Here is a 12,336-nt window from a genome sequence, read left to right as displayed (position 1 = left end):
TTGGGAAATTTTCTGAAATTATCTCATTGAATAGGTTGTTCATTCCTTTGGTTTGTTTCTCTAAGCCTTCCTCAATCCCAATAATTCTCAAATTTGGCCTTTTCATGATATCCCATAGTTCTTGGAGATTCTGTTCATGATTTCTTACCATCTTCTCTTTTGTTCGACTTTGTTTTCGAGGTTAAATATTTTGTCTTCAATATCTGAGGTTCTGTCTTCCAGGTGTTCTATCCTATTGGTTGTGCTTTCTATGGAGTTCTTAATTTGGTTTATTGTTTCCTTCATTTCAAGGATTTCTGTTTGGTTTTTTTTCAATATCTCTAACTCTTTATTGAAATGGTCTTTTGCTTCCTGTATTTGCTCTTTTAACTGTCTATTGGTTTTTTCATTCAATGCCTGCATTTGCTCTTTTATTTCATCGTTTGCTTCCCTTATCATGTTGATTATGTACATTCTGAACTCCCTTTCTGACATTTCTTCTGCCATGCTGTCATTGGATTTTATTGATATAACATCCAGATTTGTTTGAGGCATTTTCTTCCCTTGTTTTCTCATGTCATTCAGGTGTCAGTGGACTGCAGAGATGTTGCAGATTTCTTCTATTGACTTATAATGTCCCTGAAGATTGCTAGCGTATCCCCTCTTATCCTTCGCATTATTGATGATAAGGATTCTGAAAGGATCGATGTTTACTTTTTAATTAATGAATGATTTATAAGCATTGCTGACAATAACATGAAAGTCTCATCAACAATCTTTGTAAAGCTATTTCAGAATTCTATGGGATTTGTTCATTCATTCACTATTTTTTTCCCTGGTATAGTATTAGGCATAGAGTAGACATACAGACATGCTTTCTTAATTAATAATGATCATAATAACAATGATAGCAAAACAGTAATATGAGTTACAGTAATTTATGGAACTTACTATGTGACAGAAGCTGGACTTAGTATTAGAATTGTGATCCCTCACAGACACCTCCTGTTATTCCCATTTTATAAATGAAGAAACTGAGGCACAAAGAGGTTAAGTAGCTCATCAAAGGTTATAAAGCTAGTATGTCTGACTTCCGAGTTTCTTCCTTTGATAGTATAGTGAATTTGTCAACGGGGAAGAAACATCTTATTCTTTCTGAAACTCAGACAACTTTATATTTTCTATGGAATTTTAGTTGACAGTGACTTTGTATTAATTTACTTATTTGGTATCATTGATCATCACAAATTTAGCAGCTTAAAACATCACTGATCTGCTATCTCACAGTTTCAGTGGCTCGAGTCCAGGCACAGCTTATCTGGGTCTTCTCTGCAAGTGCAGATCAAGATGTGAACAGGAGCTACAATCTCCTGTGAAGCTTGGAGTCTGCTTCCAAGCTCACTGCTTGTTGGTAGGATCCAACTCTCTGTGTTTGTTAAGAGTGTTGTTCTGAGTTCCCAGAGGCCACCTGTTGTTTCCTGACATATAATCTTCTCCTTAACATGGCAGTTTGCTTCTTCAAGACCAACAAGAGGGTGTCCCTGCTACTTTATGTCTCTTACCTATAGGAAAACCCTCTTTGAAAGGGCTCACTGATTTGATTTGTTGGGGGATATTCTCCATTTCGATGAACTCAGTCAACTGATTAGTGACCTTAATTACATCTGCAGCTTTTTTTTTTTTTTTAACCGTTGCCGTATTTTACAATTGATGCATGAGAATGATGAAATGTCATCTTCACAGGGTAAGGGATTATTTAAAGGCTTGGGTCATTGGGAGCCATTTTAGAATTATGGTTACCACAACTTATGAGGAAGATTTGCTTCACCTGCACTTCTGTACCTGCAGCATGGGTAAGGCCTAAAACTATCCATCTTCGTTTTACCTGCTGCATACAACAAAATGCCTTTCTGAGAGACTGAATGAGTGTGTCCTTTTTTGTGTCTCAATTTCAACCTCCCTCCCAGAGTCCTTATTAGCATATAATCTATATTAATATCATTCATGTCTATTTTTAGAAACAGAAACAGTGGTCTCTGCTATTATTATTGGAAGTTGTGCTGATGCAGAGCTAATGATTTTGTCCCAGGGGATTGTGGGGGAGTCAGTGACAACCATTTGTTATGATAAAAGTTTGGCTGTACTTCTTGGTGATCACTCACATTCTTCAGAACTAAAAAATGTAAACATGTGCTATCAATTAGTGGGCTCATGAGGAACTTTGCAAATAAATAGTGCCAAAGTGCTGAAAAATTGGAATTACCTCATCTTGTTTACAACTGCCCTGCAAGGAGGTTTGAGATTACAGAGCTTACTAAAGCACATTGTCAGAATGCATTTAAATTATTTGCAAGTGATTTATTCTGCTTCTCAGTACAAATGTATGTTTCTAATAAATGTATAATTTTGGTTCTTTGTGGTGCTGGCCTAAGTTTTTAAGTGAATATTTTATGATACTTCTATAGTAACTTTTTGTAAACATCAAACATTTTTTGAAAACAATCACTACATCAGGAATTTCTGACAACTACACATCCCTTTCTGTACTTCTTTATAGTCCTCTCTCCAATTCAAGTCCTTTTGTTCTAATTCATGGTAGTACTAACATCTGTTTGTATATAACAAGCTGAGAAGCCTAGTTTCCTCTGAATAAGTATTAGGTCTTCTCCAGCAAAACTCTAAGAATAATTTCTAGGAATTCTTTCACATGGTAGTTTTTGTACTTCGTCTCCTTTTGCTGTCCATTTCCTGCATCTTCTGGGGATATTATTTTTCCTAGTGTCATTTTGGAAATTATGGGCTTGTACAGATGGATTAGATGAGCCATCACCTCACAATAGAATATCACTGACGCCACATGGAGAAAAATAGCATATAAAGCATTGGAAAATAGGGAAACATTCACAACCAGACAGTTTAAATGATTGGAGACACATTCTTTTCTCTTTTACAGAAGTAGTTTCATGTGAACTAGATACAGAATTGACTGAATACTTTCCTTTACCCTATAAACAAGGTTTATTTTCATCTTTTCATGTTTTGTTCCTAGTCCTGATCCCTTAGTCTAAGTGAGGTGTCTTTATCTAGCAGGCATTTGATAAAGACCTGCAACTGGTTAGCTAATAATTTGAGAAAACTGTTGCTAACAAAAAATAATATTATGATCATAATGAAAACTAAAATTTTTAGACCTGATTTTATCTTCTTCTGTTTTGCTGTAACTATACATGGAGGAACATGGGCTTCATATCAGCTGATGACTCTGTGATTTCAGACAAATTACCATCTGGTTGATCTTAACTTATTCCTATAAAATGATAGTCATGGAGCTCCCCAAGTGTGGTTGTTGTATGGTGTATATGAGTCTTGCCTACCAATGACTGGCACATAAGTTTCGCTTAAATTTAACTATTATTATCATATATTATTAGTATATATGGAAAGAGGCAAGAGGGAAGACATTATTAGTGAAAAACAAATTTTCCTTTGTATTATTCTTGTAGTTAGATGTGAATTTGCGTATGGCATCATCATTTAAAGTAACAAACAGCTGTCTTACAAGGTACTCTTAAATATTTCCAACTCTTTCTGGTGATGTGTAGCTTCTGAAACTTAGGGCATTTCTTCCTTGAAGAAATTTCTTTGTATATCTTTGGGAAATCATTAATGGAATATTTTCACAGTGTCAGCTAATTCTTTCATATATATGCATATATCTCTCTACATATATGTAGTCATATGAATATATATATACATGTACATAATTTTAAGTTTTATTTGGATATTTTGTCCATCAAGAAAGGGAAATAAATCTGTCAGAAGACTTAGCTACAAATGGATACATACATATGGTTTTTCATGAGTCTATAAAATGAATAGAAAAAAAAGAGACCCTGGTTATTTATAGAAGTAAAAAGTGAACATTTAGATAAACATTTATTTTAGTCAGTTTTTTTTTCCCTTTGAGACCAAAAGACCTGACAAGAACAATTTTAGAGGAAGTAAAGTTTGGCACTCATGGTATCAGAGGTCTCAGTCCATAGACAACAGACTGGGCCCAAGGTGAGGCAGAACATCATGGCAGAAAAGGAAAACAGCTCAGGACATGAGCACCAGGAAGCAAAGAGAAAAGGAGTGCCACTCACCAGGGACAAAATATAAATCCGCAAATCACACCCCCAGTTACCCACTTCCTCCAGCCACACCCTTCCTGCCTAGTTACCCGTCAGTTCATCCATGTCAGTAGATTAATGTACTGATTAAGTTAAGGCTCTCATAACACATTCATTTCACCCTCTAAACTTTCTTGCATTGTCTCCAACATGAGCTTTTGGGGGATGCCTCACATCTAAACCATAACACCATACCTATTTGCCAGCATTCATCCCAGCATTGCAAATGTATTAATTCACTAAATCCTCATAAACAACTTTATGGGGTTAATATTGCCAATTTAGCAGTGAGGAAATTAAGACACAGAAATGATAAGTGATTTATTTGTCTATGGTCACAGGGCCAACATAGGGGGGAACAGGGATTTGGAACTTTGTAGCATGTCTCTAGAGCCTTTGCTACTTGCCAACATGCTGTTTCAAGGAGAAGAAGCAGCCATTTCATTGCTCTTCAAACACAAAGCAATACCCTTTGCAGAGCCAAGCAAGAGAGACGCCTGTCCTAGCATCTTATCTTACGGGGTCACCTACATTGAAGAACATTGAAAGAGTCCTTGAGCATCTGGTCCCTTAGAAGCCTCTGCTCTGTGCTGAAGCAATGTCACCTGCAGCAGCTCAGACTCTGGGAAACCCTTATGCTTCTATGCATGTCTTGTCCTGAGTCCTCAGCGGAGCATCTTGAGTCTGAAAGTCCAGAGGGGTGTGTCTACCACTGGCACAAGGACAGTTTCTAAGGATACAAGCAGCAGAGGTGCTTAAGTTAGGAAAAAAGATTAATGTTCTTAAACATTCTCAGGTGTCCTATATGCAGTGTACTTTTGCATTAAAAACAGAATTTCCCTCCATTGGTTGTGAACGTCCATTTTCCTGCTTCTCTCATGTTCCAATTTGTGGTTTGAGAGGCATTAATGAACTAGTATGAAATTCAAAATATACTAATTAGCATTTTGAAAAATAAACCAATCTATGTTATTCTTAAACAATACATATAAGGTTAGGTGTACAATGCATGAAGTATGACACATTGGTGACTAGATGGGCATTTATGCTAGAATTTCAAGTATATTTATTTATACAGTAATTACAGAGTCTTAATACATTTTAATCAAACTTTCAAAACATTAAGTCTATTTTAGTTATTTTCAAGGTAGGAAGATGAAATATATTTCATCAAACCAGTTTCTTGATTTAAACTTTGAACTTTGGAGGCGTGCTGTGTCAGCTTGCATTTGTACTCATGCTGGGGCAGGGTGGGAGTGTTTCAAATATCCTAGAGTTTGAGAGATTGGAGTCTAGTGGATCACAAAATTTGTGTGCATTTTTCTTTTCCTTTTTGGTAGCATGCTTCTTTATGATTGATTTTGGAAAGGAAACAGTTTCATGTTTGAAGTAACAAGGGGTTCAGACAAATCTGGTGCAGATCATCCCATCACATGAGGGCAGGAGTAGAATTCTCCATTTGTGCCATGTCAGCCTTCAAGAAGTTTTAGATTTTGGAGCTTTTCAGATTTTCAGATTAAGGATTCTCAACTTTATCACTAGGTCTCAGTTTCTTCTACTTTAAAATGAGGATTGCAATAGTACCCTCCTCATAGACTTGTTTTGGGAATGGTTAGAAACACCTTTGTGATGAACATAGCATAATACAACATAACTACTGCTCCACAGATGTGTTATTGTAACCATTGTTGTTAATGAAGTATCAATATAATCCCAATGTAATATCAACATCTGTAAGTGTTTGGGGACTGCATCCTAACCATTTCCTGAGTACCTTCTAGATGCCAGACATTTTTTTAGATGTTCTTGTTATTTTATCAGCAACCTTAACTTGCAGTTGTCATTATATCCTTGCCACACATGGACTGTCAGAAGAGAGGAATGTGGTCTCTGTTTCTGGTTAATATGAAAATGTTCATGTGTGATGTTGCATTTTGAAGGATTAGAAATCCCTGCATATGACAGGCATGTTTCTTGAAAGAGCACGGTGCAATTTTCTTTGTAATTACTGTGATATAAAAACTATTGATATACTAAAACCCTAATAAATGTCTAAGTACACATACAGGGTTTGGTAGAGGTGAATTAAACCTGTGTGCTGATGGCTGTTTTGAAACCACATGAGCTTATCACCTCAGCTCTGCACAAAGATCAACAGCTCTGTGAGTGTGTGGCTCTTGCCGAGGTCAGGGGCAAACCTCTTGACCTCATTTGCCCTTTCTTTCAAGAGTACAGAAGTGATGGTTTCCAGGAGTACTGTAAGGCCTGACTTGTTGAAGAACAAAACTATTTAGTATGAAAAGCTGTGTTGAGATAAGAGGTAATAAACCATAACCTCACTTGAGTCAACTTGTGATTATTCAAGGCTGAACCATATAATTAATCTTTTAACTAATCGGACCATGTACTACTCCTTAGCACAACTAAAGTTTTATATCTTTTAGAGAACAAGCTTTAAAGATAAAACTGTGCCATTCATATTTTCTCCCATGTTTACATTCTGCACAGTTCTATATGCAGATATATGCTTATTATAAATGACAGCTTGAATTGTTATTAAATGTTGACCACCCATGAATAAGGCAACATAACCAGTGATCACAGAAACCTCTACAGAACAGGCACTGGTAATAAAGTCTATGAATGAATGCATGCACGACATAACTGAATGTAAGGACTGTGACTCTTCTGTGCATTCCTCCCCAACCAAGGGTAGTATGTGCTGTTTAGTGGAGTCTATAAATATTTTCTACATGAAGAAATGGAGTTTGAGGACTAATGGTAATTATAATTTGTTTGTTATTTCTTTTTCTTCATTCTAGAATGAAATCAATAGTTGAATAAACACACCATAGACATCTTTTATTTTTGTGTTACCATTTGACTTTATACAGTAAATGTACTGCTCTTCATTTGCTGATTTTCAGCATTCCAGATATTGATGTGAAACCAATACCTAAGTGTACCAACATCATGGTAGCTATGGGTAAGAAATGGTATTTATAGATAAGAAAGCTTCTTTTGAATTTTTTTTCTTTCTTTTATATATTTATCTTTTTAGGAAAAACAAAACAGCTATTGGATGTTTGGAGTCTTAAACAATTGCTCAGAGAAAAGTCAAATTGTAGCTTATTTTATAACATTCAATTCATATTTGTAGGTTGAAATAAGCGTCTCTTTGAGGAACACACTGTGAAGAACTACTCTATAATTACAATAAGAGACTTAGTACCAGATTTTTCCAGTGCCTAAGTAATTTTTAAAAATATTTTTAGTTGTAGACAGACACAATACATTTATTTTTATTTATTTTATGTGGTGCTAAGGATTGAACCCAGTGCCTCATGTGTGCAAGGGAAGCACTCCACCGCTAAGCCCCAGCCCCAGCCCCTAAGTAATTTCTTACTCTTTAGGCACATATATAGATTGCATTAATTCTTTCAGACCACTGGGGGAGTATTGAACAAATTATGGTTTTAGAGTAGGGACTGTGGAATAATCTGCTCCAGAATTAATATGGCTAAATCACATTTTTAACCTCCTCATCTATTAGAATGGTTTTAATTTCTAGTATGAAATATGAAGAGATAAGTATGATACTGGAGTTTACAGTATGCATTCTTCTAGTGATTGGAGCTGTATATTTGATCTTTCCAAATGCTAACAGTAATGAAGATTGCATGTTCAACATTCATTAGAGAGATGGTAGGTTTTTCTGTGGAGTGTGTTTTAGAGACCAAATCTTAAAAAAGGAAAATGGTGAGACTATTTCTTACGTATCAAATGTACTTCAACTGCGAAAAATTAAATCTTTCTCGCTTTCTTCTTTTCCCTTCTCCATCTCCTCCTCTCGTTTTATTTTTGCCTTAAAAAATTGTATTTAAGGTAGTCAGTGACTGTGACAGTAAGCAGATATTATAATGGGAATTTTAGGCATGAATGGCAGAACCTTACTGTGATTGAAAACAGGAGCTTGTAAATATGCCTACTTCCTCCTTAGGGTCCATCTGTAGTTGAAAGGGTTGCTCACTTCAGTGGGGTAAGTGATTTTCAATAATCAAAGACTTTTATTAATTTATATATAATTTGGGGGCATATCCTGTGTACATTGTACAAATTGCTTAATGAAGATCTAATTTTTGCCATCGTGGAGATTACAATCTAGTTGAGTGTCACAAAAGAGAGAAAAGAGAAGAAATAAATGAGTACATAAGTAAATGTATTGGAATGAGAGAATTCTGAGAACTCTAACTGAGGTAAGCTAGATGGTCAAAGACGGCATCTGAGTATGTAACATTAAAACTGAGATCTGAAGGGAAAGTAGAAGTCAGTGAGAATAAGAGTAGATGGAAGAGATTTCCAGATAGAGAATCCTACAGGAAAAACAAAAGGAAGGAAAGATCTTGATGCATTTGATTAATCAGAAGATCACTCTGTTGGTGTGATGTGAATTGGAAGGAGGGTTGGAAACCCTAGCAGACATCAGGTCATGGAAAGTTTCTGGGCATATTTAGGAGTTTTATTCTTGTTTTCAACTTCCTAGAGAGCCAAGAAAAGACTTTACAAATGAGACCTTCAAGACCCAATGTACGTTTTAGGAATATCCCTTGACAGTGTGGATTGGAGGGGTGACACATGGAAGGGGGAGGCTAGCCAGGAGACCATGTAATGGATGATGTCATGATGAAAGTTTTGGCAGTGCAACTGAAGACAAGACTGAAAAATTGTATGTGGATATAGTTAAGACTGATAAAATGAATGGGGCTTGGCAAATGGTTCGATGAGGTTGATGAGAGGAGGAGATCTCAAAGGTGAGCTGTAGATAACTTGTGAATAAGGTGGTAGGTGACAGTGCTGTTTACTTCTCAGGAAGACAAGCTTTGAGGTATAGCTGAAGAGTTCAATTTTTGTGAAGTATGCATCTCAAGGAGGTCCTCAAATACATGATTTTATATAAATGTTGGAATTTTTGGTAAATATTATATGAATAAATCAACCTGCACAGAAAGAAAAGGAGATGGGGTCAGGACTGGTTGCCAAGGAATTCCAGTGTTTAGAATTGGGCTGTAGAAGGAATTGGGAAAATGCTATTGAAAGATGACAGGAGTGGTGCACCAGAAGAGCCCAGAGGAAAATCAACAAGTTATGTTGATATAGTGTCCACTAAAGAGCTATCAAGATAGAATGTTGCTGAATGTTGTTGAGAGGGTTGGTAATATAGGAATCAGAACACATCCAATTTGATTTGGGAACCTGTTTAAGATAAAAGTTGATGGAGTGGAGGCTGAAGCAAGACTGAAGCATGAAGGAAGCATTGGGAGGGAGAGAATAAGGACAGCATGTGTAGACAACTTTAGAGCTTGAGGATTTTTCTCTGACAAGGAGTTGAAAAATTGGGCAAAAACTGAAGAATATTGTGAAAGTAAGAAGAACATATTTATTTTGGAAGATACTAGACCAGAAAGAGAGAAGTTAACCTGAATGTCAAAGACTTTGCAAAAAGATAATAGAACAATAGGATTCAGAAGCATGGGAGGCATTGGTCTTTGCAAGAGAAGAAGGAATTGGGTAGATGACCACAGCATTTTGTAATCTGGTGATGTAATTTGATGAGAGAAGTGAAGCCTTATGAAATTTGGTTTTCTCAGTGAAGAGAGAAGTGAAGCCACTTACTAAAAGTAATAGACTGAGGGATTGAGAGGGTTTGAGAGGCTTGTAGGAGAAAAAATGCAAACTTCCTGGGAGGATACTGAGATAAGTGGAACTTTGGTACATAAAACTTACCAAAGAAGCAAAATGTAGAAGATGAGAGAAAAGAGCAGAGTTTTGCCTATTCAGTTTTCTCCTCACTATTAGGTGTTCCCTGAGGACCTGACTGTCACCAAAGCACTCAGTTTGAAAACACCTTATCCAGGAAAACATTTCAGTCTTCTCATCAGAGACCAATAGTCAATCACCATGGTTGTGTCTGAGTGTGTGTTCGTGCCTGCACTTCCAGGGCTGACCTCCGTAAGATGATTCAAATTCCCCATCCCTGCCCTGCCCCAGCACCACTTTTCCCTAACATTTTATTAATAAAATTTATCTTTTTGTCTTGAAGGCATCCAGAATTCTCAGCAAAAATTCAAATGCTTTTATAAGTCCAATTAGCCTCAGAAACTGAGGTTTTAGCTAGATGAAAACAAGATAAATACCTGTACTTAATACCTGGGGAACCACAGAGCAGAAAATGCACTCCCTCAGAGAGCATGTGGGAGACGAACCACTGAAGACTCTATTCACTTTACAATTGTGTAGTGATAGTGAGTGTGTTTAATATCACAGGAAAACATTGAACCTGGAATGTTCTCAGCCCATGTGTGGAGTGACTCATTCTCTGCTTGGGTCAATCGTGAAAATATGCCAAAGAATGAGACTGCAGGACAAGTTTTTAAAAATTCAAGATAATTATATTGTTTTTTCTATTTTTTTACTTTTCTACTTTTTTATGTTATTCAGCACATTGACTCATGTCAGGAAAGCCAAAGGTACATAGTTATAACTCTTTTTAAAAGGGGACTATGTTTCTCAAAACTATAATAATTTCTTATTTGTCTATTAGGGATATAACTTCATATAACATGGAATAATTTTTTCTAAGAAGACCAGAATTAGGAGTTTTGGGAGACATGTTTTAATTATAAAAACTTATCCTTTGAGATATTTTCTAATCTATGAGAAATGGCATTGTTGGTAAGAATATCATTCAAGTTTATTTTAAAATCTTAAAAACCATTAGGTCCAGTTCTCAGTTTTTTTTCTACTTTTGTACCTAGAGATTTGGAGGAGTGAGAAGATTGAGGAGGTGGGCTCTGGGGTGTTCAGTCGGCTCTCAAAGCAGGTGGTTTCTCCTTTCCTCTTATTTCGATTGAGTATAATCAAATGACCACTTTCCTGAGATTTTCCCAAGGATTTAATGAATTAATAAACTTAAAGAAACATGCTACTATTGGTGAGCAGTAATCATAAGCCACTTTAAGCATAAGAAGAAACTATAGAATTGACTAGGAAACCACAGAAAGTAGTTGAAAGATCTTTGTCTTTGGAGGCGTGTGTCTAGAGATTCACATTCTGGCACTGATATATAATAGGTATGTACCTTAGGAACATCACTCTGCTCTCTAAACCTTGGCTTAATTAATCTTATAGGCTTGGAGAATAGAAATAGTCACCCCTAATTCACAGGGCTGCTATTACAATTACAGAGGCTTATATGTAGAAGATATATGGAAAGGTAGTATTTATAAGGTTGGTTTATCATTTATCAGGGGCACTTATACAATGTCAACTTTTCCTTTATTGATAGCCAGATGTATTTCCATCCTCAGAGATGTGACTGTAGTTATTTCTGGTTGCTTATAGGATCCCCATAGTCTGATGCACCTGCAAGTTCCTGAATATTAGGTCACTTTCTCAATGAGGTATAGATTTTGGAACAAGTCAAGATCATGAAGCCATTAGTTATATAATGATCACTATGATTATTGATCATGTAAACAGTGCAGTCTCTGCTCTCAGTCCTTGGAACCTAACTCCTAAGGAGCAGGCCTTCACACAGGATGTGGTGAGGGAATCTTTGCAGAAAGCTGTGCAAACTGATTCATTAAAGGAGGCTTGTCAGCCTTTTCCCTGCAAGTGTGCCATGCATATCTCAAAGCACTATTGCTGCACTGAATGAAATGTGAATCAGTTTCATCAGTTTTGGAATATATGTTCTGGGGGCTATTAGCTTAATCTCATTGGGTCAGGTTTTTGCTTCCATGGTAGTTTTGTCTGATTCATGCAGAAGTAGAACAAGGCTGAAGGATCACAAGTATTGAATGAAGGGGGCATCTCTTCCTTAGAAACAAATTAGAGACCCAATGGTTTCTATCCCATAAAATCAAAAAGAGTCTTTTGTAGTTGAGTCTACAGTATTAAGCATTTCATTTTTAAGAGAGGAAAAATAAATTGTCAACTTGATTTTCATTTTTAAATATGTTCAACTGAAAATCCATTTGTAAAACTGTTTCTTCAGTGTACTTATACACACACAAACAAGCATGGTTTTGTCCAGAGGTTTTCAGAGAGACTCTACAATTTACAGTGCTTCTTTCTGTTCACACCTGAGGCATCAGCTGTATAGCTGTGTAAATTACACCACTTT

General features: G+C 36.3%; 1 protein-coding gene across 2 annotated transcripts in view; it reads left to right on the top strand.

Annotated features, from left to right (window-relative positions):
- The window catches only part of Pdgfd (platelet derived growth factor D), a 233,541-nt gene that overhangs the window by 54,180 nt on the left and 167,025 nt on the right, over positions 1 to 12,336 (top strand). The gene's annotated exons all lie outside the window — the stretch shown is intronic.

This window comes from Sciurus carolinensis, chromosome 11, assembly GCF_902686445.1.
Source record: "Sciurus carolinensis chromosome 11, mSciCar1.2, whole genome shotgun sequence".
Taxonomy (NCBI): Eukaryota; Metazoa; Chordata; class Mammalia; order Rodentia; family Sciuridae; genus Sciurus; species Sciurus carolinensis.
This window is presented reverse-complemented; position numbering and strand designations above follow the sequence as displayed.